Consider the following 24,107-nt stretch of genomic DNA (forward strand, 5'->3'; position numbering starts at 1 on the left):
GGTGACACGTTACTGGTGTTGGTGACTGGTGACACGTGAGTGGTGACTGGTAACACGACCATCGGTGACACGTGGCCCGTGATCGGTGATCAGAAGCTGATGACTGGTGAGTGATATCTGGAAACTTGCAACTGGTGATCGGTGACTTGTAGGCGGTGAGTTGCAACTGGGGTTGCTCTGGGGCGACCACTGCGGTTCTGGCGATTACAAGAACATGTGTTTTGAGGGCCATCTGCAGATCTGCAGTACCGGGAGTTCAACTGGTGGTGATGATTTCACCACAAACGCGATCGATGGAACTGAGCTGCTGGGAGCTGCTCGGCAGTTGGGCAAACATCCGATCATCAGAGCTGCTTCGGTCATCTCTCTCACAGCTCTCATTCATCAATAGAAGGGAAGCCGCTGATGTAATAGAAGGAATGCAAATTTTCTAAGACTGTTCCCTTATGGAAGGTCCCGCATAAGGCTGCCAACCACCTAATACGGTTGGGCCTCTCGCTCTCCCTCTCTCTCTCTCTCTCTCTCTCTCTCTCTCTCTCTCTCTCTCTCTCTCTCTCTCTCTCTCTCTCTCTCTCTTTCTCTCTCTCTCTCTCTCTCTCTCTCTCTCTCTCTCTCTCTCTCTCTCTCTCTCTCTCTCTCTCTCTCTCTCTCTCTCTCTCTCTCTCTCTCTCTCTCTTTTCCCCTTGAGGCCGTCGGTAAGTGAGCATCCTCGAAGGGTGTTTGCTGTCCAGCTTTCTTAAGAACTGCCACTCGACCTGCAACACCCGTCCTGGCATCTGAAAGCGGCGATCAGCAGTGACTGCCGCCTGCTAAATGGTCGTAGGTCGCACCACCTCCTTCAGTGGACTCTGCCGCCCCTCTGCCACCCCGCGGTGCGTCCGAGCGCCACAGTGGATCCTCTCAGCTCAGACAGACGGTCCTTGACGCACGCAGCTCGCGCACAAGAGGACGGTGTTGGAGCTACATAAATAACGTGCGCACGCTGATGGCTTCAGCGTTATTTATGGTAGTGTGTTAGGATCACAGAGGTGTCATTTGTGAACGAAACGACAGATCCGAACGACGCTTGGTGTGATGCACGTTTAGCTCATTTGCATGTGAAGTAAGTTTGATGATAATTGTGTTTCGTGCACGGCTGGTGCAGTGGTTGCGCTGAGCGTTGTGACGTTCGCTTGGCTTCGAGGCAGGATAGTCGGCAGCATCGCATCATCAGGGATGCATGACTCTGCGTGGATAACTTCAAACTGTCGAAACAGGTCGCTTTTGGGCCTCCTGCTCCGTCATACTCCGTCAGCTTGTTATACAAACTTGTTATATAACAGACACACTGATATGAACGGCTGCATATGAAATTTCAGATTCAGAAGCAGGCAGACTGTTTCGTAACTGTTCATCTGTATCGATAGCTACACATTTGCACAGTTTGCCAGAGTTCGTATATTCAACTCTTCACTGCACATTGTAACTCCCGTAGGATTGACACAACCCCTGCATGCATATAACCGTTAAAGTGTACCTATTGCCTGCCCATCGCATACCCACTGTCATGTAGCAAAAGCAGTCAAATAATGGGCCAAGCTAACGATGTGGCTGGAGATTTATATCGAGATAAATCACAGCAGGCCAACCAATTATAAGGGATGTTTCAGCAAGCAGCCTATAGGACTTGTTAGTTTACATGCTATACGTCCCCGAGTGATAAATATTCAAGAAAAAATTGGTAGATTAATTAAGGCCTATAAGTGATAAAGTTATGTTGCTTTCACCCGGAGCACAAGGGTTGTACTTGTGTGACATGAATTTTAGTTACATGCTGTCCTAAACGTCTGTTGCATGTCAAATTCATTGCCGAAGTTGATGAAGATGAATTCGAGGTTTACATGGCGCACAAGCTACAAAAGCTAATCCGCTTACTGTCAACGTTAGTTTGGTGTTGGATGTGCAGTTGTGATGCTAAGCTCAAATCATGTTTACTCAAGGTTTGCTTGCAGGGGTCAGTTTTGGAGAAAACCATTCTAGCGGAAATGTATTCCAGTGCAGTCAGTCCTGTTGCCCTATCATTAAACATCCAAACAAACAACAAATCATAACAGATCAACGGTTTCATCAGAAAGGAGAAGGTACCAAAAGGACGGTGAACCGTTCTTTTTCAGGTCTGAGGAGCCGACGTAAAACAGCCCAGCAATATACCAAATATTGGGAACAAAATAAAGAAACGCCGAAATTCTTTGTGAAAATAAATAAATTTTGCTGGAAATTCCTTTCTTTTTCAATATCGATCACATAATGACATTTAAGTGGTAACAATAATTTTTGTCACGCATTTCTTCGTAGGTATATAATTTCTGCTCCTGGTTGTAGGTTGCACAATGCACGCAGCTATTGCCCAAAGCAATGAGCCTCTGGACTTCCTTGCTGAGAAGTGACCTCTGACCTTGCCTATTACGACCGCCGCCCCGCCTCTCCTGCGTTTCATGGGCCCCCGTGCACTGCTTCTTGCACGCATCGCCAGCGCCGGCGGCGGCGCGGGATCGTGTATTTGCTCAGCGCTGCTGGCCGGTCGTTCGGTCAGGCGGTGTTTATATAGAACTGTGACCAGAGGCGGCCAGGGGAGGGTGGCTGGCTCCCTCGGGGCAGAAGCAGAGCCGTTACTGGCTACATCGCTGTCAGGAGGGCGGCGTCTGGGGGCAGTGTCATAGGATGGGTACATCGCCCCTGATCGTCAGGAGGGCGATGTGCAGGATCGAGACACACAGGACGGTTAAATTTGGAACAAGACAGATGGACTTGCATGGACGGAGGAGGAAGCGTTGGTGAGATCTGATTGTTGATCGATAATGGTAATTGACAGAGTGATGTATCTACTATATTCGATCACCGTGGGGATGATGTCACGGACTGGACTCATCAGCGGATGTCAATGGTAAATAACAAGGTCGTTTACCGTCTGGGAAAAACAAGACGTTTCCTTCATCTCACGTTTCGCATCGGACTGGATGGCAGATGGAAGCATCGAAATCCGTGCAGCGAGGATGTCCGTGAGATGCCAAAGAGCCGAGGTTTGAGGACCGTGAGAACACATAACTGGTGACTTATCCAATTGCCTTATTCATATACTGACAATGTTTACCTTGGCGTCCACTTCAACCACCAAAATAAATACCGAATTCACAGATTCATCCCGAATTCAGATTCAACCCGTCTCTGGATTCGACGTTAAAATGACGCCACCAATTAGTCTTCTGTGTTTAACAAGCGTCAATATTCCACCCTCCAATCGAACTATGCGCCGATAAATGTATGCGGAGAGGTCCCTGTTGTTTGCTCACTGGATGCCTTTTCTGTTGGCATATTCGCGGCTAAGCACACACTTCATTGTCCTAGGAACCGGCTCGCCACCCCTCTGTTGGTCCCGTGTCACCTCCTGTTGGCTCTGTCCGCACGGACCCGTTATCTCCCACGCGGAATTACGGTTCAGCTCGCTGACGGCATCACGCTGACGGCCCAATGTTGACGGGTCCCCGCGCTGACGACCCCCCCCCCCCCCCGCGCTGACGGCTCGAATCCCGGGAGCCCGTGGTACGACCTTCCGGCGCACCCTTCAGGCCGTGACATCAAAGGACGCTGTCCCAGTCGGCTGCCATGCCAAATCGGACTCCCGCTCCAGATTCAGTACACTGCTGTGACGTCACGAACCAAAAACATCCGCGGGTGAGGCTCGAACCGGGCCACATATGGAGACGGAACCGCCCCGCCGCCGGCTACGGCCGACCCACGGCAACCGAGACTGACGGACTGACACGACATGACGTCACGGTCAGAGACGTGACGTCACGGAAGTCTCGCTCCAGCGGTGTGGGAGGGGGAGGGGGAGTGCAAAGGCCGGAACTTTGCAATCGGACGTCCGTCAGGGTCGCACAGGGTAGGCATCCCACCGGAACTGATAGGTGGTGAACCTTTGTGTTGCCACCTAAGCCTCATGGGGCAACTGGCAGGAGGCAACTTCGCCTGAAGATATTTGAGGTTGATTCTAGTTTCTACATTGCCAGTGGCGTATCCAGGATCTTGAAAAGGGGGAGGCCAAACCTGCTCAAGGGGCCCCACCCTTACCTTAGGGGCCCCAGTAGTGGCGTACTTAACCCCCGCCCAGGTGCGGTTCTTTGCCACTTTCACTATGTGAGGGAGCCTTTTAGGCACACTCGGCAATCTAAAAAAGAAAAGAAAAACGTGAAAAAGCCATCGATATCGATAGCTCTGTATGTAGTAGGGTGACACTTATTTGTAGGGAGAAATCCCAAAATGAAAATTTCAACGCGCGAAAGCCTGCACATGGTGTGAAACCACGAGAAAACACCTCCTGTGAAGTTTCAGGTCAATCGGACATATTTAAGAGGTGCCCCAAAGCCATTATGGCGTCTGATGCCCTCTTCTGCTTCCTCCCCACAACACGTCGCATAGCTCGAGCCTCGGCGGTGACCCCGCAGATTACAGCTGCGCTCGATCGAACAAGAACATCTGACCGGAGTGCTGTACACATCATCCATGCTGCTGCTGAGGCGTACAACCCAATCCCCCAGAACCTTGTAGTCAACCGGGAGTCGATCTGACGACACCGGAGCCGCGTCAGGGAGGATGTGGCGAAGGAGATCCGGAAGACGTTTGCTCCGGGCGTACCCCTCGTCGTCCATTGGGACGGAAAGATCGTCGCCGATATCACCAACACAAAGGCATCTGAGCGCCTTCCCATCCTCGTTTCTGGGGATGGCGTTTACAAGCTCATGGGAGTCCCACGCTTGCCCAGCGGGAAGGGTGACGATGTTGCCACCGCGGTTGTCAGCTGCCTGGAGGATTGGTGGAGGATTGGGGCGTCGCCGAACGCATTGTGGGAATGTCTTTCGACACTATCGCTTCCAACACCGGCGTGCGCGGCGGAGCTTGTGCTTACGTCCAACAGCGACTCGGGCGGGATCTCCTCCACCTGGCCTGCCGGCACCATATTCTTGAGATCGTGGCCGACAAATCGCTCGGCGCCTGTCTCGCACCGTCGTCTGGGCCCGATATCCAACTATTTAAACGCTTCAAGCCGAATGGGAATCCATCGACCAGGCGATCTTCAAGCCAATCGAGCCGATCCCGTCCACAAGTGACGAAGTCATTATGCTCTGCAAGGAGAAACTTCAAAGTACGCAGCCTTGGGATGAATATCGAGAACTCCTCAACTTGACGACCGTTGTCTTAGGTGGCGTTCCCCCTGGAAGAATCAGGATGTCCAAGCCCGGAGCCTACCACCGCGCTCGCTGGATGGGCAAACTGATATACGCATTGAAGATCTTATTCCGCGGACAGTTCAAGCTCACCAAGGCGGTGGAGAAGAACTTGGCCCGCTTCGTCCTCTTCTTCGCGACGCTGTATGTACCGGCGTGGTACGAAGCCTCGCTGGCAGCCCGTGCTCCGGCCCAGGACCTAGCTTTCTATACCGCTCACTCTTATCCTTCGAGGACGAGGAAATCGCAAGGGAAGCATCGAAGGCATTTGGGCAACATCTCTGGTACATCTCCGAGGAGCTGGCGTCGCTCGCTCTGTTCGACTTGAGGACCACGCTGGAGGAGAAGAGGCTGATCGTGGCTGCCTTTGGCCGCGACGGCGCAGAAGATCCGCCCAAGCGGATTTCACTGGAGCCTGACCTGACTGTACTGACGAGGAAGACGCTGCCGGACTTTGCTTCGTCAAGCTCCAAGTTTCTCGTGGACGCCCTTGGCCCGTGGGACTTCCTCGAGGTGAACCCGGCCGAGTGGCCGGAACGCCAGGACTACCAGCTCGCCCGCCGCCGAGCCGAGTCCCTCAAGGTTGTCAACGATTTTGCCGAACGGGGCGGGGCTCTGATTCAGAGCTACAGCGCCATCCTCACGAAGGACGAGAAAAAAGGCAGTTCCTTCTCCAGGTCGTCGAGGAACATTGACGTCGGTTCCCCGACGTCCGCAAGTCGACACTAGATGAGTAACTGCATTATTGGGATTTTGGTTCCTATGAGACCCCCCAGCGAGGGTCGAATGTACGCAGGTCAGCATGGTGTGCTTTTTTGTGTGCCAACTGCCAGGTGTGCCTTTTTTACTTTTTGTCGAGACCCCCATCGACGGTCTAATACACGCAGGTCAGCGTGGTGTGCCTTGTTGTGTGTCAGTGTGTCTTTTTGACTTTTTGTCGGGGAACATCGGCGCTTCCCAGACGTGCGCTATTCGACGTTAGCTGAGCAGCAAGGAGTGGGATTTAGGCTCCCATGAAACCCTCAGTCAGAGGCTGATACACGCCGGTCAGGGTGGTGTGCCTTCATGACAGCGCGTGCCAGGTGTATCTTTTTAACAAATTGCTATCGGTTGTTAGAGGGGAAGGAATTTTTATCGACGTTTTACGCCCCCAACGACTCGTTTAAAGCCAAATTGCATGTGTACTTTATCAAAAATTGAATTAAAATGCGCTATTTATTTTTGGTGTATGTTTCCAATAAATTGGCTTTGGGGCACCTCTTAAATATGTTCGATCGATGTGAAAATTTACAGGAGGTATTTTCGCATGGTTTCACACCATATCCAGGCCTTCGCTCCTGAAAAATCAAAAGTTCAAAAATAAGTGTCACCCTAGTATGTAGTGTACAATTTATTTTAGCATTAGGCATACAGTTTTTTTTTTTGCTTTGGTCGTCGCCGGGGCCACTAAAGATTATCAAATTCAAAATGTTTTGTCATTTTTTTTTACGATTGTAACATTTTTTTAAGGGCAGATGTCAATCTCTTAGTGTCTTGCGCTGGTTGAGGGCTGATAGGTACCCTTAACTTTAGAAGCGCCCGACTCGGGTTGAGCTCTGATCTAGACTCTGATGGCTCTATGTCGCCCACATTGGCCTCACTCCGACCTCTGAAGGCTCATTCTGGCCTCTGAAAGCCCCACACCGGCAACAACGTGAACCACGCTGGCCTCCGGGCCCCATAATGGCCTCAGGAGGAGACTCATGCTATGGCTGACCTCATAGGGCCCCCCGCTGGCTCTTGGGAGTCAATTTGAGTCAGTCTGACGACCCTATGCCGCTCTCGAACCCACGCCGGTCTCTAGAAGCCCATGATGCCCCCTGAGGGTCCCACGCCGGCATTTAAGGGCCACTCCTACCTCAGGGGGCCCAAACATGCATAAGATCTGAAAAGTGGCTGCCGAGGCCCTCGAGGTGGCCTTTAATGGCCCGACGCCATCCTATGAAGGCCCGCGCTGGCTTCTGAGGGCCCAGCACCAACCTCTGAAGTCTGAAGTCAGATGACAGATGGCCCCACGATGGCCTCAGAGGATTCACGCTGGTCACAGAGTGCCCCACACTTGCCTAAAAGGGCTCAGCATTGTCTTCAGAGGGCCCCAAGCTAGTCACGGTGGCCAATGGGCCTCAATCTGACCTAAAAAAGGCCCCATGTCGCTGAGCTTAAAAGACTCCACGCTGGATATAGACGGCCCCATGCTGGACATAGAGGGTCCCACACTGGCCTTATAAGGCCTCACACTGGCCTTAGAAGACCCCACAATGGCCTTAGAGGGCCCCACGCTGGCCCTAGAGGGCTGAGCGCTGGCTCCTTAGGGCTCTACACCAGCGTCAAAGGATCCCACGCTCGAGTCGAAGCTTCTTCATGGCCGCCAAAGCGACCTCTGAGGGCCCACGCTGAGCCTCTGAGGGCTCGACCTTGGCCTCTGAGGGCCTATGAGGGCCATCAAATGGCATTTTAAGATAGTTTGACGCAGTTTGACTTTAGTTATGCTTCGGCCAGTACTTTGGATGAGGCCCTGAAGGTCGTTTCTCATGGGACACTCAAGCAGGCACGTACCCAGGATTTCGCCCAGGAGGGGGCCGCCTGCTCTCAAAGGGGCCCACGGGTCACCCGGATGCCGCTGTCAACCCAGGCAGGGGCGTATCCAGAACCATAGACCTCTGTAAACAGAGGTTTACAGAGGTCTATGCCAGAACCTTTCGATGAGGGGATTGGGCACAGTGGGTCCGGTCCCCCTTGCAGACGGGCCCCTCTGTCCGTCTGTCTGTCTGTCTGTCTGTCTGTCTGTCTGTCTGTCTGTATGTCTGTCTGTCTGTCTGTCTGTCTGTCTGTCTGTCTGTCTGTCTGTCTGTCTGTCTGTCTGTCTGTCTGTCTGTCTGTCTGTCTGTCTGTCTGTTTGTCTAAGCCCTGAGAAAATGTGCAAAATTGGCAGGTAAAAATGTCATTTTTTGTTTGAGAAGTATGCATAAAATGCACGGTATTTTATGAGGAAGTGAAGCGAGCGAGCGCCTCAGAGTCACTTGTGTTAGTCCCTCAGAGGTGTCGGTGAAAGGTCGTCAGATGCGCTGGTGTGGGATCCTCACAGGCGCTGTTGTGAGGGCCTTAGGGCTTAGAGACACTGGTGGGGGCCATGACTTAGGCGTGTGTGGGGCCCTGAAAGTTACTGGTGGCCCTTCATAGGCCGGCAAGGGACCCTCAGAGGTCGGTAAGAGGCCCTCAGAGTCGCTGGTAAGAGACCGTCAGATGCGCTGCATAGGTCCCTCTGAGGCGCCGGCGTGGGGGCTCTCAGAGCCGCCGAAGTAGGGCCTTAAGAGGCACTGGTGTGGGGCCCTTAGAGGTGGCAGTGGAGGCCCTCGCAGGCGCCGTTGTGAGGGCCCTCAGAAACACTGGTGTGGCCCGTGGGGCCATAGCAAACGGGTATGGGGCCCTTACAGCTGATCCCTTATTGGCCGGCAAGAGCCCTCAGGGCCGGCAAGGTCCTTCAGAACCTGGCGTGAGGCCCTTCTGGAGATCAGTGTGGCTACACAAGAGCTCATGGGGTGTTCTCACAAGCCCTGTGGTCTCCTATCCAGTTGAAGCGTTGCCAGCGCGAGCCCTCTGCTGCCAATTGGCACCGCAGGGCCTCTCGCGCCCGAGGGGACCCTAAACCCTAAAACGGACACGCGCCTCCTCGCCCCTGGCCATACCATTGAATCCGAGTGATCACGGACCGTTCAGATAATCAGGGGCCTCTCAGGTGACCTGGGGCCTTTCAATTGACCAGGGGTCTTTCAATTGACCAGGGGCCCACCAGGTGATCAGGGGACCCTCTGATAACCAGGGGACGGTTATACCAGGGGCTCCACGGGTAACTAAGGGCCTTTATGTGACTTGCAGGGGCCCTTCATAGAACTAGGTACACCCCGGGTAAACATGGGCCCTTCAGGTGACCAGGGTTTCTTCAGATCACTGGCCAGGGTTAACCCCGGGGGATCAGGGGCCCCTCAGGTAGCTAGGGGCCCTTAGATAACTAGGGGCCCCTCAGGTAACCAGGGGCCCCTCAGATAACCAGGGGCCCCATCATATACCAAGAGGCCCACTGGTAACCAGGGGCTGCTTGGGCCCCTCAGGAAACCAGGGACCCCTCAGGTAACCATGGGCCCCTCAGATAACCAGGACCCCTCAGGTAGCCAGGTCCCCCGTAGCTAGGGACCCCTCAGGTAACCAGGAGTCCTTCAGATAACCAGGGACCAATCAGGTAACCAAGGCCCCCTCAGATAACCAGGAACCCCACAGATAACCATGGGCCCCTAAGATAACCAGGGGCCCCTCAGATAACCAGGGGCCCCTCAGGTGACCAGGGGGACCCTCAGGTAACCAGGGCGCCCCTCAGGGCCCCCATGGCCCCCTTGGGTACGTCACTACACTCAAGTGACCCAAAGGGCCCACTTGCATGTTTGATCGCCAAAGGGGGAGGCCATGGCCTCTTGGCCTCCCCCCTGGATACGCCACTGTACATTGCTGTAAATGAAATCAAGCGGTGATAAATATCTTCTGATTTTCGTTATGAAGGTGATACAGTTATCCAACATCGGGTTCTACATCGGATATTTAATACCTTGAAGTATAGAAAAGAAGACGCACAAGTTCGGCATTAAATGTGCTATTCCTATGCTCGCAAAACCAGTTGTCTGTCATTTTTTCATTTCCTTGCAGCTGCCTTCCCACGGTTCAATGTTTCCAAGTGGAGGACAAAGCCTACTACAGGCAACTGAGCGGTAATGAAACATTTTTCTCTCCCTTGTCTTGTTCAGCGAGGCGAGTTATTGGAGAAAAGCAGCAAAGGACACTTAATCATCAATGACGTGTATCGAATATCTAAGCTGACTGGACGACTTTCATTTTCAGCATATGCTCCCCAAGGTATCCCCATCATGTCAGTAAAAAATTGATCCGGTTCGTGTCTCAATTGGTGACGAATTGCGCAACACTATTTGATCGTCAGTGCAGTGACTGCTCAGACGGCCAAAACTGGGTCCGAGGACCAAGGTTCGCCCACGCGACCGTCAAATGTCTGACGGCCTGGACTGCACTGCGCGTGGCAAACCAGCTACCGCGATCAGTGACTGAGGGAGGACAGGGAGTCGTCTGCAAAGCGCTTTGATCCCGATTCGTCAAGCGTTACATCATTCAGATTTCATCCGGTAACCAGCAACTCATCCTTTCCTTCCAGCGATCGTCTCTGTCATCCAGAACTCGCTGGAATCCCAATCCAACGTCAATGAGGTGACAGCCTGCTTATCATCGACAGCCAGTCTGTTTGTGCCGTCAACAAAACATTCAACAATAGCAAAATCTGACATGAGTTACTCATTTTTGACACCGCGGTGCATGATCAAATAACAAGATTGTGTGCAGATTCGGTAAGCACCTGGCAATGGGCATTCTCACCCTTCCAATGTGTCAGGACTCGCCTTCTCTTTCGGACGTTCTTCGACGGGCAGGAATTTGTATGCGAGTCCCCTCGCTGAAAAGACACCACGACCGATGAAATTGAGCGACATCAGAATGTCACCGTGGACAGTGAGGACAGTGACGCAATTGGGAAAGGTTGGCTCACAGGAGGATGTAGAGTGATGGACATGTCTGAGATCCCTGTAGTGACACAAGAGGTCACAATCGGAAACGGAACTCCCGAACTAGGAAAGGCGACAAGGGGTTGCGCCGAAAGGGCTTGACGTGCGTGGGAGGAGCAGTTCCGAAGAAATTGCTCCATTTCCGATTTCACATCTTCTTGAAACCGATCTAGCCAACCGAATTCGTTTTTTGGTTTCACCACATTTCACCACAGGCAAGTGTCAATTTCCTAACACATTTCTTTACATTTTGCAGCATTATTTCCCACAGTAAATTGTGAGTAGGGCGTTAATAGCCACAATAAGCAGTATGTACGCACCATAAATTTAGTTTAGTATTTTAAGAAATTAGTTCAAACAAATATCCACTGGCAGTCTTGACTGTCACAGTCCATTCAGACGGGCTAAGGAGTTTGAAAGAAATCCCGTTAGGTGCAACGGGTTTCAGCCCCACCCAGTGGATAAGAAGCAAGTTGCGGAAGAAATAATGATGCAAACACATTGCTCATTGCATTCGAAATCAGAGCCGCTTGACGAGTTCTGCAAGCTATATGGACGTGAATCAGTACCAAACCATTACCGAGCGTTTACGGGTCACATTGACACTTTGCGGGCCAGTTTCAATGTGTTTACTCTCGTGGTAGCATGCCACTGATAATTAAGTGCTCGTTAATACTGTCTATCGCTGAGAAGTTGGTGATTGATGATGAAATGTAAATTTGTCGCGAGGCTACCCGACACGAAGCTACCAATTTGTGACATCATCCAGATACAATCGCGGCTGCTGGATTCGACGTCCTAATCAAAATTAGCAAGAAATGTGTAGTATGAATTCATCAACCAGACTTTAACGAGCGTGAATGGAATATGATACTTAACTGAAAAAAGCGCTGCAATAGGGGGTGTGTACGAGGCTGCGTACTTACATCTTCTTTTCTTTATGAGAGGTTTCAATTACTTTTCGTGGCAAACACACACACAGAAACTAAATTTGTTTAAAAGCTCATTTACATTTCGAAATTCTGACTTATGATTATTGAACAGTTAATGCCTAGTTGATTTGATTTCAAAACCGCAAAGCCACACAGCAACAAGCTCAGCCCTTACAAAGACAAGCTGAGTCACCCAGACGGTAACCTTGCTGGCTGCCACGAAGGGCAGGGAAGAGTTGCAGAGAAGGGGAATATTGCAGGAAAATGGACGCAAGGAGACCGCTAAAACAAAATGGATCGATGATCACACGAAAAAAACCTGGCTGGTATATCACGACACCACTATTTTCCGGTGCAATCTGTTAGAAAACGTCGCCGCTTTATTAAGAATCAATACACGTTTCCAGAACTGGTGAAAATCACAATCAATGTGAATCTATATTCTATACCCAAACCCAGATTCATACTTTCAGTCCACGCCAATGTCATGAGCCACCTGCAGATCTGCACCACACAATGCACAAAGCACACGCATGACTCAGGCCTGTTGCGATCGGTGATGGACACCACGACATGTCATTTGGGGAAACCAACAACGGCCATTCGCGGCTTTCGACTTCGAGGCTCCACAACACGTTACCGGTTCTGTCAGCGACCTTGAGAGTTCGCCCTGTCGGTCCACATAACCGCTGCATTTCCCGAAATTGCGACCAGGGAACCCTTCACAACCGAGCCCTCATTATAAAACTGCATATACTTATCGCTTCCTCGTTATTTAGCCTGGCAGTGCTTCTTTTCCGCAGATTATGAGACTAACGGAGTGAGCCATCCTGTTCCGTTTTCCTTGCTGACCTCGTGGCACTGTCACCATCCGCATTCCTGCGCCCATTACCCAATAATCTGACATCCATGTGTTGCCATTCTTATGCAGCATCTGTTCCTGACCTCTCCCCCTACCCCTCTTTGCCATCCCTAACCTACCGCTCTCAACCTTCTCCCTAATCTTCATCCCCAGCCCGCCGCTCTTAATTCCATCCACTCCACAGTCATGATCTACCACAGAAAGCTCCCTCGTCCATCTCAACACGCTTGGCCAGCTCGAGATATTCGGAATTCCCCTTCCCCGGTCAAAGCAAAAGTCGGGCTAATCTACACCCCTCGTTGTCCGGTTGAAACTACGACAAATGCAGCCTTGGCGTAGATAGCAACATGAACACTGAGCAGCGGTCACAACAGACATGAAATGAACGCCAGTGGCCGCCCGCTGCAGACCGCTGCGTTTCTGCAGCCGCACTAACGCCAAACTCAGTCGGGTAATATGGGTTGTCTGTCTAGCCAGGCTGTCTGGCTATACTGAAGGCTGTCTGGGAGACTGTCTGACAAGGTTACCTGGCAGACGGAGGTCTGTCTGGGAGACTGTCAGACAAGGTTTTCTGGCAGACTGAAGGCTGTCTGGCCAGACTGAAGGCTGTCTGGCCAGACTGAAGGCTGTCTGACAAGGTTGTCTGGCAGACTATCTGATCCGGACAATCTTGCAGCTGGGGTAGGACCTTGCTTTCGGCGGTGCGGTGACGACTATTAGGCAGAAATGGCGGTGTAAGCCGAAGAACGATTATGAACGAAAGGTCACATAAATAGATGGATGGGTGGCTGGATGAAGTAGTTATGCTTCTTTTTCAAAATAATGCTTTGTCTTTGCACACATCTTTTTTAGATAGGACCTTCTGCTCGAGCTCGAGCGTGCGTACACAATCTTCCTGAGTTGTCAATTATCGGACACGCGAAGTCATACTCGTATTCGTAAATGTGCACAGATTCGCCAGCAGCGTTCTGTTTCATTTCCTACTTCTGCAAAATATCAAACTGTACAGCGCACACATGTGCACGTGACGAAACAGCTAAGGTGGAGTGCTGAGCACGTTGACAACGCTCAGTTACGGACGCGGGCGTAACTTGGTGTGTGTTTGATTCGGAGCTCACACCAACATAAAACTGCGGTAGATTTGCTATGAAAATAGGAGACTCGTACCTATGTGGTTTGCTATTACGAGTAACTTTCAATAACTGCCGTATATCTGTATCTTATTATTCATATTGTGATGTATTGGCATATGATATGACTCCTCACCAGCGTCGAAAACAGACACACCCATAGATCCAATGAATGCTCATCTCAGCACGACCTCGACCGCTCCGTCGGACAGCTCTCATCCAAAACACGGTCATAAAAACAGGACCACGCGCGAGCCGAATAGTGGGTCCGGGGGGGGGGGGTCTGGGTATAGAAGAGCGACGGACAGTAGCCACTAGGGCCGCCATCTGGTCTATAAACACGGGCTGACCGGGCTGTGCCGACCGCCACACAGCCGGTTGGGGACAAAGGGACAATGGGATTACGGAGGGTGTGTCAGCTGCTGAGCACGGGGAAAGGGAGGAGTCCACCGGGTGGTGGATGGGAGCGTGGTGGGCGGTGGACGGTGGACGGTGGACAGTGAACGGTGGGCGGTGGACGCTGGGCTATGGGCGATTGGCGATGGGTGGCGGGCGGTGGGCGTTGGACAGAAATGGTGGACGATATTGCCAAATGAAGCGATGGAAATGGACACTTATGGCATGTTCAGCCACACTCTTGTGAGTTGTGCAAGCAAAGAACAAAAGAAAATCCCTCAGGTAACTGAGAAAATGGCATAGAAATTAATTGAAGGATCTTTAATACAGCAGTCTAAAAGCGTACAAAAACGAATCCATTTCCTCACAACCGACGATTATCAGCCACCACGTGTTCTAGGATTATAATTATTTCGCAATTCAAGGCATCTGCGATTTATCATAAAAGGGCAATGATCTGAAGAAAGAAAAAGGAGCATCTCGAGTAAGCCCAATTATGTTGAAATATTGATATATAATGATGATAGCTATCCCAGCGTCGGTACTTACATCAATTATTCATTGCTATGAACTGTGCGGTGTGGCTGTGCACTTGTGCACCACAGGTGAAGTCCTGTGAGGATGTGATGTGAGCTTACCCAAGACTTGAGTGTTCGCTCACTCCTCAAAGAATGATTCTAATTATTTCGGACAATGGCTTGATATAATTGATTGGCGTGCCACATGCGAAGAGTTCATTTACGTGTGCACGTGCAGCGCAGGTGCATGGTATAGTATTTCGCGGGTGAGCGGAATGTTTGCAATTCCAAATCTGACATTCATATGATAATACGGCACTGAAAGTCAAACCGAGTAAGCAGGATTGGTGATACAGGTGCAGCGGTAATGCCGCGTGGCGCGTAAACTTATTATTGCATGTCCATATGGATAAATATGTGGAGAAATGGAATACAGAAATCTATAGAACTATGGATGTATTCGCCGTAGCATAGAAATGCTGCTGACCAAGCTCGCTGACCAAACCAACCATGGCCACTCGAGCATTGTATGCAATCGCGAATGATAACATAGTCTACGAAACCACTCTCTAGCTTACCACAAACGGGAAAATCATTTGCTCGACATTTCTTTATCTCTACATGGCATGCAGTGGTATCTAAGCTGGAGGAGTGCATACAAACTTAACCTCACCTCTATTTTTGTTATGCCCACTAGCATCTCTCCTCGCTGTTGATAACAGCGTAAGCCTCCTGCAGGGGTGAAGATGCCGCACCACCTGACTGACCACTAATCAGGTGATCGCTTTTTGCACACCCTCCCCGGCACCCCCTTAGATGCAGGGTTAAATCGGCTCACCACAGATCGCGCGCCGTGCACGGAGTATAGCGTGCAGAGTGCACCGTGTGCACACCGTGTTTGGAACTCAAGTGTCGACAGGTAGCGGTGCCAGAGGAGGGAGTGATGGGTCATTCATTACTACGAGGATGTGGGGCGGTCCATGGCTCAAGCACATGGGGGTGCTCCCGAGACAGTCTCATCTATCCCAGTGACGCCGTGGTGCACTTGACCCACAACCAGCACCGGCCGCTGCGTCGTGCGGAGCTCCACCGTGCAGGATTAGTTTGGTGCAGCGGATGGGCGGTGAGGATCGGCACACACAGCACGGCCCTCCTCTCAGGCTGACACTAATCCTACGAAACACCCGTCACCGTCGCACTTTCAGAGAGCACTGACCACACTTGACGCCGCTGTTCCCAGCGTCCGATGGACGACCCACAAACCTACCTGCACGGGTCCTGCCGCGCCGAGCCGAGACGAGACGAGACGGAACGGAGCGCGGTGCGGAAGAGCGGCGGAGCTGCGACGACACCCCACTCAGCGCGAGCGCGACCCACTGACTGCGGCTGAGCGGGCGACCGGGCGGAGTAGCGGACGGCGCGCGGACGGTCGGCCCCGGCCGGTTGGCACGTCTGCCGCCAGGGGGCGGACACTCGAGTAGTGAGCTCTCATACTTGCACCCCTGACCAACGCTCATAGACGCTGTATTCTGTAAGTGCCGGCCTAGAAGGTGTCTTTACTCTTTCCCCACCCGCTATTTCAATTATGGACCTGACACAATTAAGTCGAGATAGCTATATATTGGATATTTGATTGGAATCCATTTAATTGGACCAAACGAAAACTACTGGCGCTACTGCAGCGCGACGCTCGGGCCAAATGAAAATGTCATACCGCCAAAAATTTTGAAATGCGTCATGCCATCATATACTGATGATGAAACTAAGATTTAACTTGCATGATAAAGCAAGTCCCCATAATAAAGCATGCACTATTCATACGTATGTTGTATTAGTCCTTTTTAACCAAATAACTGACGCGTTTTTACGAGGGAAGCATGATGATTATAAAAACGACAGCACTCAAATGTGACATAAAAAGTGTGAAATTGCTTGTGTAATTCAAACTTCTTTGACGTTTTTCGATTTTCAATAGAAACTTGACCGAGAGTCAAAAACTTAGCTTCCAAATAAAGGACTATATATGTCGAAAATGTATTATATATGTCTAAACTTTTTTTCTGCAACATCGTAACCATTTATTCCACGAACTATAAGTCGCATTGTAACGAAAGATCAAATAAAACATAATACGACAATGGTGACATCTGTCGGGGTGTCGGCATTCTTGAGTGTCGACCAGCCGACGACCGGCGGTGTCGGTCTTCAAATGCTCACTGATTGCAGCCACTGAGCTTTCCAACTTGTCAAACCTCTCAAGAAGGTTGTTGAACTGTTCCTCCATGAGGAAACAAGCCGCCTCGAAATACCGGCGGCTCGCGTAACACGGAGCGTCGCGGCTCGTGCGGAGCACCAACGCAGACTGACCCCGCCCGCGACCTCGGTCACGGGCCGGGGTCAGCCCCTGGCGGCGAATGTCGTAACTACGGACACCTGTATTTTTCTTATTTCAGGCACCATCGTAATCTCTCCCCTCTTTAACCTACTTTCACATTCTCCTCCATTCCTCGTCCACAGAAGCCTGACAAAGTCGACATTCCGGGGCTCAGATGTCCCGTCTTCCGCAACACCTAATCCTCCCGGCGAATGGAGCGATACGACACAACACAACATGTGGCTACCGCCCGCTAGGCTGGCTACATCCCTCCACGACCTCCAAACACCGGCTCGGTGGAGCCGTGGATCTTGCTCCGTCATACTCTCGAAGGCAGGGGTGGAGGGTGGAGGACACGAGCCTCATCTGTTCCTGTCCGCGGAGAGTGTCATCATCATCATCAACATCATCATCAGGAGCAGGGTCGGCACCATGTGAGTCGCGGAAGGCTAGAATAACGGAGGGTCGAGACATTATAGCTGAGCATCTGAGCAATTGTGGTAACAATCATGGCTCTACACGCTTCGTACTCGCAGCATGCTCAAATTGTGTATAGGAGCTGAAAAGCCATATGACATGCTACCTAGAATAATCATAGACTCTAAACCATAGAAAAAGTCCATTGCAACAATCTGCATCGCTTATATTAATTGCTATTGTAGCTATGTGTTTAACGATCATGCATAGCTATATTGAACAGTCTTGTCAGCGCAGAGAGACGCTTAACCCTATTAGTGGCAGGGGGGGTTGTTTTTATCCACCCCTCAGGTTTTTCGGGAATATCTCCGAAACCGCTGAAGCTACGATGCTGAAATTTTCTGACTTTTCCTAAAACTAAATTGGGCATATTCCCTGAAAATTTCAAGTTCATAACTTTACCAGGGGCGGCTCCAGAGCACTGGGAATTGGGGGTCCTATTCGTGAAGCTAGTCATTTGGGCGAAGATCACGATGCTGCACCAGTTTTACGAACAGTGAATGAAAGGTATCATGTGATAACATATACAAAGTTATTGTGCATCCTCTTTTGACACGTTTTTGTTATAATAGGCGGATCCAGGCGTCCAAAAAGGGGGGTTATTTTTTACCTCCCAACATAGGTGCCCTGACACCGCCTATGCATGACCAATACAATTTTAGTCGTTCTCTCATAAGAAAATTGTAACATAACAGGACCATTGCCACCCTTTTTAGAAACAGTACCAACAAAAACCTTATTTACTATACTTTTTGTGTACCCCCAATCTCAATGATCTGTATCCGCCTATGATTTTTGAAAATGCATATTTTTAGGATCCATGTGAATTCCTGGTTCATTCTCTATCGATCGGCAAAAGTTGCGTTAAGATTGGTTCAGAAACCTGGCCGTGATAAACAGTCTAAAATGTATCTGCAATTTGCCCGTTTTTACCCCCCTCTACCCCTCTATTGACATTTTTTAAATTTATTTTTTTTTAGAAATGTAGACCTCGTTGAGCCAAATCGAATGCCGTTTGAATTTTTGAAAATCGGCCGGTTAGATCTCGAGATATCAAGGGGGGGTCGTAAACAGCCCCCCCCCCTGCCACTAATATGGGGTAGCCAGGAGCCTGCCACTAATAGGGTTAAAACACTTGTCACTGCATCATTATTTCATACATAAGTAATACCGGGTCCGGTCGAATGAAATATAATGGCATTGCAAATTCAACAGTAAAAAATGTGGTGCATTTCTTAAATATTATTTTTTCTTGTGTCTTATTTTTCTCTATTATTCTATTCTATTTTTTTCTTATTAGCCCTATTTCATTTTGTTCTTGTTATTGTTGTATTTTTTTCTCACATAAGACTGAATTGTTTTAGCCTGAAATATTGCATGTTCTCTGCATTGTTATTCGTTTTTACGTTTTATGCATGCATGTTGTACAGTAGTTTCACCGAAAGAATCATGTCACCACCCACTGACACCATTCGACTTGTCATGTCAGTTTGCATTGGATGATTTATCTGCATAAGCAGCGCGTGTACAATTTCAAGTGTGTTTTACAATGCATGCTTCGATAAAGCATTCCTGTCGTCAACACAAATATTTCGCAAAGTCTGACCGCATGGACTAAGGATAAGATGCTGAGTGCATTTCAAAATGTATTTAAAATTTCGTTATCGCCTCATAGGAATGCCGTGGCTGGTTCACAAGAGAAATTAAAAATGCATGTTTCATGGTTATCATGTAGGTTGTATCAAAACGGCGTTGCGAATCTAACAAGTGGTTAATTAAATGAGAATTTCAGTAAGCAGGAAACAAGCATTTTCAGTTGAATCCTCGTATATAAATTTTGTTTTCAAATCAGATGCAGGGCATGCTACCTGTCAATCTACGAACCACGAGTATGTTTCCTTGACATTGGAATGCAACGCTGGAAGATATCTAACTAAGGGTTCTTTGATGCAGCGCGGTTTTATGTAAGCTGACATCGTGAAAATCCCAGTTACTGTTGACTTGTAGTTTCATGAAGTCCAAGTTTTTTGTAACTATGCGTTTAGTAAATTTATTTTAGTATCACATGCATAGTTCCATCCACACTCCTTCCCATAAAGTTTGACAGCAGAAGTCCTGTCTTCGCTTCAGCAAGGAACATGGCCGGAAGGTAGGTATTGCATGCAAAATGCGCTTTCATTACCGACGAACTTTATTTCAAACAAACTCTTATACTCGTGAGTTACGTTGTCAATCGTTGAAGGAAGGTATAATAACAATCTAATGCAGACACATCGTAAACTATTTCATACTTCAATTCACAAAAGTGGCACAACTGTCCTTGCACTCATCCTTTACCCATCGCCTATGCTTTACCCCTCACGAAACGAAATACCTCAGTTTATCTCTGTGTGATCTGCTAGTGACCTTTGACACCTCTTCGGTCGACCTCTGCTGCGGACATCTGACCCCTGCACCTCTCGATGGGTCAGAGGTAAGTTGTGATATATCAACTGATCTCCCCGTCAACTCCCCTTCCCTGATTTATCCAATATCAGCTGACGTAAGGCGTGTGTGTTGTTATGCACTGCTAATTCCTTTTTATGGCTGCTCGTTGTGGCTGGTCACTGGGACCAAACTAATGTTGCTGCCGAAACAATCAACATGCGCTGCATTGTCGGCACGATTGAGGTTCGTAAGCAAGTCTTGTTAAGCATCGTTGACAGTTATGTACATGAGCCAGAGAGCATTTCAGAGCATATTTGTAGGTAAAAGGCTGTTTTTGGAGTTGGACATCTTTGAGGATAACGCATTCCTAAGTGTGTATCAAAAGATGCAGACGCATTCGAATTCATGCTTTGTATTGCCCATCACCATTAACCCGCGACCGCCTGGGGGGGGGGTCGGATCCGACCCCCCCCCCCCTCCGTTTTTCTTGAATAGCTCATGAACCACTTTAGCTATCTACTTGAAACTTGGCATACCTTCTCCCCCATTAATTTGACGTCTCCTGTGCAATTTTTAAGAAAAAATGTCCAAAATTTTTTGAGATATATCGATTTTAGTGACGTAACTACATGGCGTTTTTAGTCAAAAAGTGGTAAATGTTTAAAAAATCGCCAAAAATCAGGGTTTTAAGCAAATTGCAAATTAAGGACATGAAAAGACGCAGCTCAACGAGTTCTTTAAAATGGCTATCTCGGATTTTCCATAAAATGCGTTTTTTACCCCTAAAAATTCAAAAAACTATATTTTTTGGAAAACAGCTAATAAAATCCAAAAATTGGGAATTTCCAAAAAACCGGAGTATATGTTGTAGAGCTCTATTAGAACATTAGATGCCCCAAATTTCAACTTTCTATCTTGATTTTTGACCCACAAATTGTAAAAAATAGCTCCAACATGTATAGGGCATGGTGACGTCATAAGCATTTTCGTGAATTAGAGGTACTTCTGAACATCGCATGTGAAAACAAATGGCACCACTAGATTCCTGGGACAAAGCTCGTCTAGAAAAAGGCATTTTTATGTCAAAAATAAAAAGTTGAAAAATTGACCTTTTTTCTCAGCCCTCGTATAGTATAAACGATTTTTTATGCTTTCAATGCACACTTATCACCAGCACAGTGACTTAGGGTCACATATAACCATTACCATCGGATTCGGCGTGAAAAATAAGCCATAAAACATGTGTCGCACGCCCATGTAGCAGAAATTGAGAACCGTGACCTTTCGTGACCTGACCTGACCTTGACCCGTACTTAGTATGACCCCTATACACACATGGTACCTTCACTAGGCCTTTGAGGTCATTTTTGGTGAGTTTCGAGCAGCAGCTATCGATTCCGCTGTCCGTAAGCCTAATCATGCAAAACCCCTGAATTTGACCTTTGACCTGACCTTGACCCGAAAGTTGACCTCAATCTTAAAATCTTAAGAGTGCTTTGGGAAGGTCTCGTAGAGACCTTTCGAACGCCGCCTCGCGGGGCTCGATACGACCATTGGTTCTCGAGATAACAGGGGGGGGGTCGGATCCGACCCCCCCCCCCCCCAGGCTGTCGTGGGTACGGAAATAGCCCAGGCGGTGCCGGGTTAACTTTTGGGCTGTATAACTTCCAGTTTCATTGATACATTTTCATTGCAATACGAGAATGCTGATTAAAGGCTTAGATATAGCAGCTGCTCTAAACTAGCTATGCATGTATACAAAATAAAGCACTCATGAAATTATATTTTTCGCCAACTCCAGCAAAGGTACACTTTATTAACCCGGCACCGCCTGGGCTATTTCCGTACCCACATCAGCCTGGGGGGGGGGGTCGGATCCGACCCCCCCCCCCCCTGTTATCTCGAGAACCAGTGGTCGTATCGAGCCCCGCGAGGCGGCGTTCGAAAGGTCTCTACGAGACCTTCCCAAAGCACTCTTAAGATTTTAAGATTGAGGTCAACTTTCGGGTCAAGGTCAGGTCAAAGGTCAAATTCAGGGGTTTTGCATGATTAGGCTTACGGACAGCGGAATCAATAGCTGCTGCTCGAAACTCACCACAAATGGCCTCAAAGACCTAGTGAAGGTACCATGTGCGTATAGGGGTCATACTAAGTACGGGTCAAGGTCAGGTCAGGTCACGAAAGGTCACGGTTTTCACTTTCTGCTACATGGGCGTGCGACACATGTTTTATGGCTTATTTTTCACGCCAAATCCGATGGTAATGGTTATGTATGACCCCAAGTCACTGTGCTGGTGATAAGTGTGCATTGAAAGCATAAAAAATCGTTTATACCATACATAACTAAACGAGGGCTAAGAAAAAAAGTCAATTTTTCAACTTTTTATTTTTGACATAAAAATGCACTTTTCTAGACGAACTTTGTCCCAGGAATCTAGTGGTGTCATTTGTTTTCACATGCGATGTTCAGAAGTGCCTCTAATTCGCGAAAATGCTTATGACGTCACCATGCCCTATGCATGTTGGAGCTATTTTTTACAATTTGTGGGTCAAAAATCAAGATAGAAAGTTGAAATTTGGGACATCTAATGTTCTAATAGAGCTCTATAACATATATTCCGTTTTTTTGGAAATTCTCAAAATTTTGGATTTTATGAGCTGTTTTCCAAAAAATATAGTTTTTTGAATTTTTAGGGGTGAAAAACGCATTTCATGGAAAATCCGAGATAGCCATTTTAAAGAACTCGTTGAGCTGCGTCTTTTCATGTCCTTAATTTGCAATTTGCTTAAAAGCTCGATTTTTGGCGATTTTTTAAACATTTACCATTTTTTGACTGAAAACGCCATGTAGTTACATCACTAAAATCGATATATCTCAGAAATTTTTGAAAAAATTTTCTTAAAAATTTCACAGGAGACGTCAAATTGATGGGGGAGAGGGTATGCGAGGTTTCAAGTTGATAGCGCAAGCGGTTCATGAGTTATTCAAGAAAAACGGAGGGGGGGGGGTCGGATCCGACCCCCCCCCAGGCGGGGGGTCGGATCCGACCCAGGCGGTCGCGGGTTAATTGATTCAACCGTAACGTGGACTTGCATGCATATTACATATGGCCCCTTTCGCTGATTTCTGGCTACGCCACTGTACATATACATATATTTTTAAACTATAGTCGCATATTCTTTGGTGGGGTTAACAAAAAAGAAGACGAATTATTGATTACAATGGCTTATGAGTTATGATGCAGGAGATGATCGACAGATTATACAATATTCAACTCAGATCAACAGATGCTGCCTGTCAGCTAACATTGTGATCCAATAGGGATGTCCATAGGGATGATCCAAGGTACGAAGACAATCCGGAGGTTACATGATCCAGATCCTCCTTAGGTAATAGTTTTTTTTTTCGAAGTCATCACCTGTGACCTCCAGGCCCGATCGCTAAATATTTTTGTTGCCCTAGTACGTAGGTAATTGTGGTTCATGTGTACAAATGGTAAGTACTAGGGTTACCCGCGTGCTCCGCAACGCGAAGGGGGGATTTTTTGACCCGTGGGTATTGGGTTGGTCTGTGTCGATTTGGTTGGTAGATATCCATTTCGTTCGATTGCTTTTTGACGGCCAAGCATTTTGTAAGAAACAAAAACATACATCGCATCGAGGTGCCCGTGTCGTATTATCATGCGTTCTACTTTAGAATGATTCGAAAACTGGCGTGAAGTCTTTTGAGGGCCATCGATGAATTTCGCTAAAAATGACGATGCAATGGTTTGGAAAATTTACGTTTTTAAGAATACTGTTGCTCATCATGCAAAAATGAAGACTTAACCTTGGTCAGAATTGAATGCTCTTTCCAACGGTGCCATTTTTGATTGCCAGATACATCAGATCATGGAGCAAAGCCATTTTGATGAACAAAGTGACACAAAATTGACAAACACCATTTTCTCCCGTGATTTGTACCACCTTGATTTGGATCAATCAGCTTTTCACAATTTTTATATGATAGGCGGTACATTTCTCTTGCCAACAGGCGTTGTTCCAACTCGCCCTGTTTAACGGTCACCTAAAAA

At 48.6% G+C, this 24,107-nt stretch overlaps 1 protein-coding gene across 1 annotated transcript in view; it reads right to left on the minus strand.

Moving 5' to 3' along the window:
* Positions 1-16,299, minus strand: part of LOC122393819 (protein trapped in endoderm-1-like) — a 61,979-nt gene extending 45,680 nt beyond the window's left edge. The window contains exon 1 of the mRNA XM_043390219.1: positions 16,024-16,299. The gene's annotated coding sequence lies outside the window, so the exon portion shown is untranslated. The remainder of the gene's footprint in view (positions 1-16,023) is intronic.
* Between the last annotated feature and the right edge of the window lie 7,808 nt (positions 16,300-24,107).

The sequence above is a fragment of the Amphibalanus amphitrite genome, unplaced genomic scaffold (genome assembly GCF_019059575.1).
Source record: "Amphibalanus amphitrite isolate SeventyFive unplaced genomic scaffold, NRLGWU_Aamphi_draft 000555F_arrow, whole genome shotgun sequence".
Classification (NCBI taxonomy): domain Eukaryota; kingdom Metazoa; phylum Arthropoda; class Thecostraca; order Balanomorpha; family Balanidae; genus Amphibalanus; species Amphibalanus amphitrite.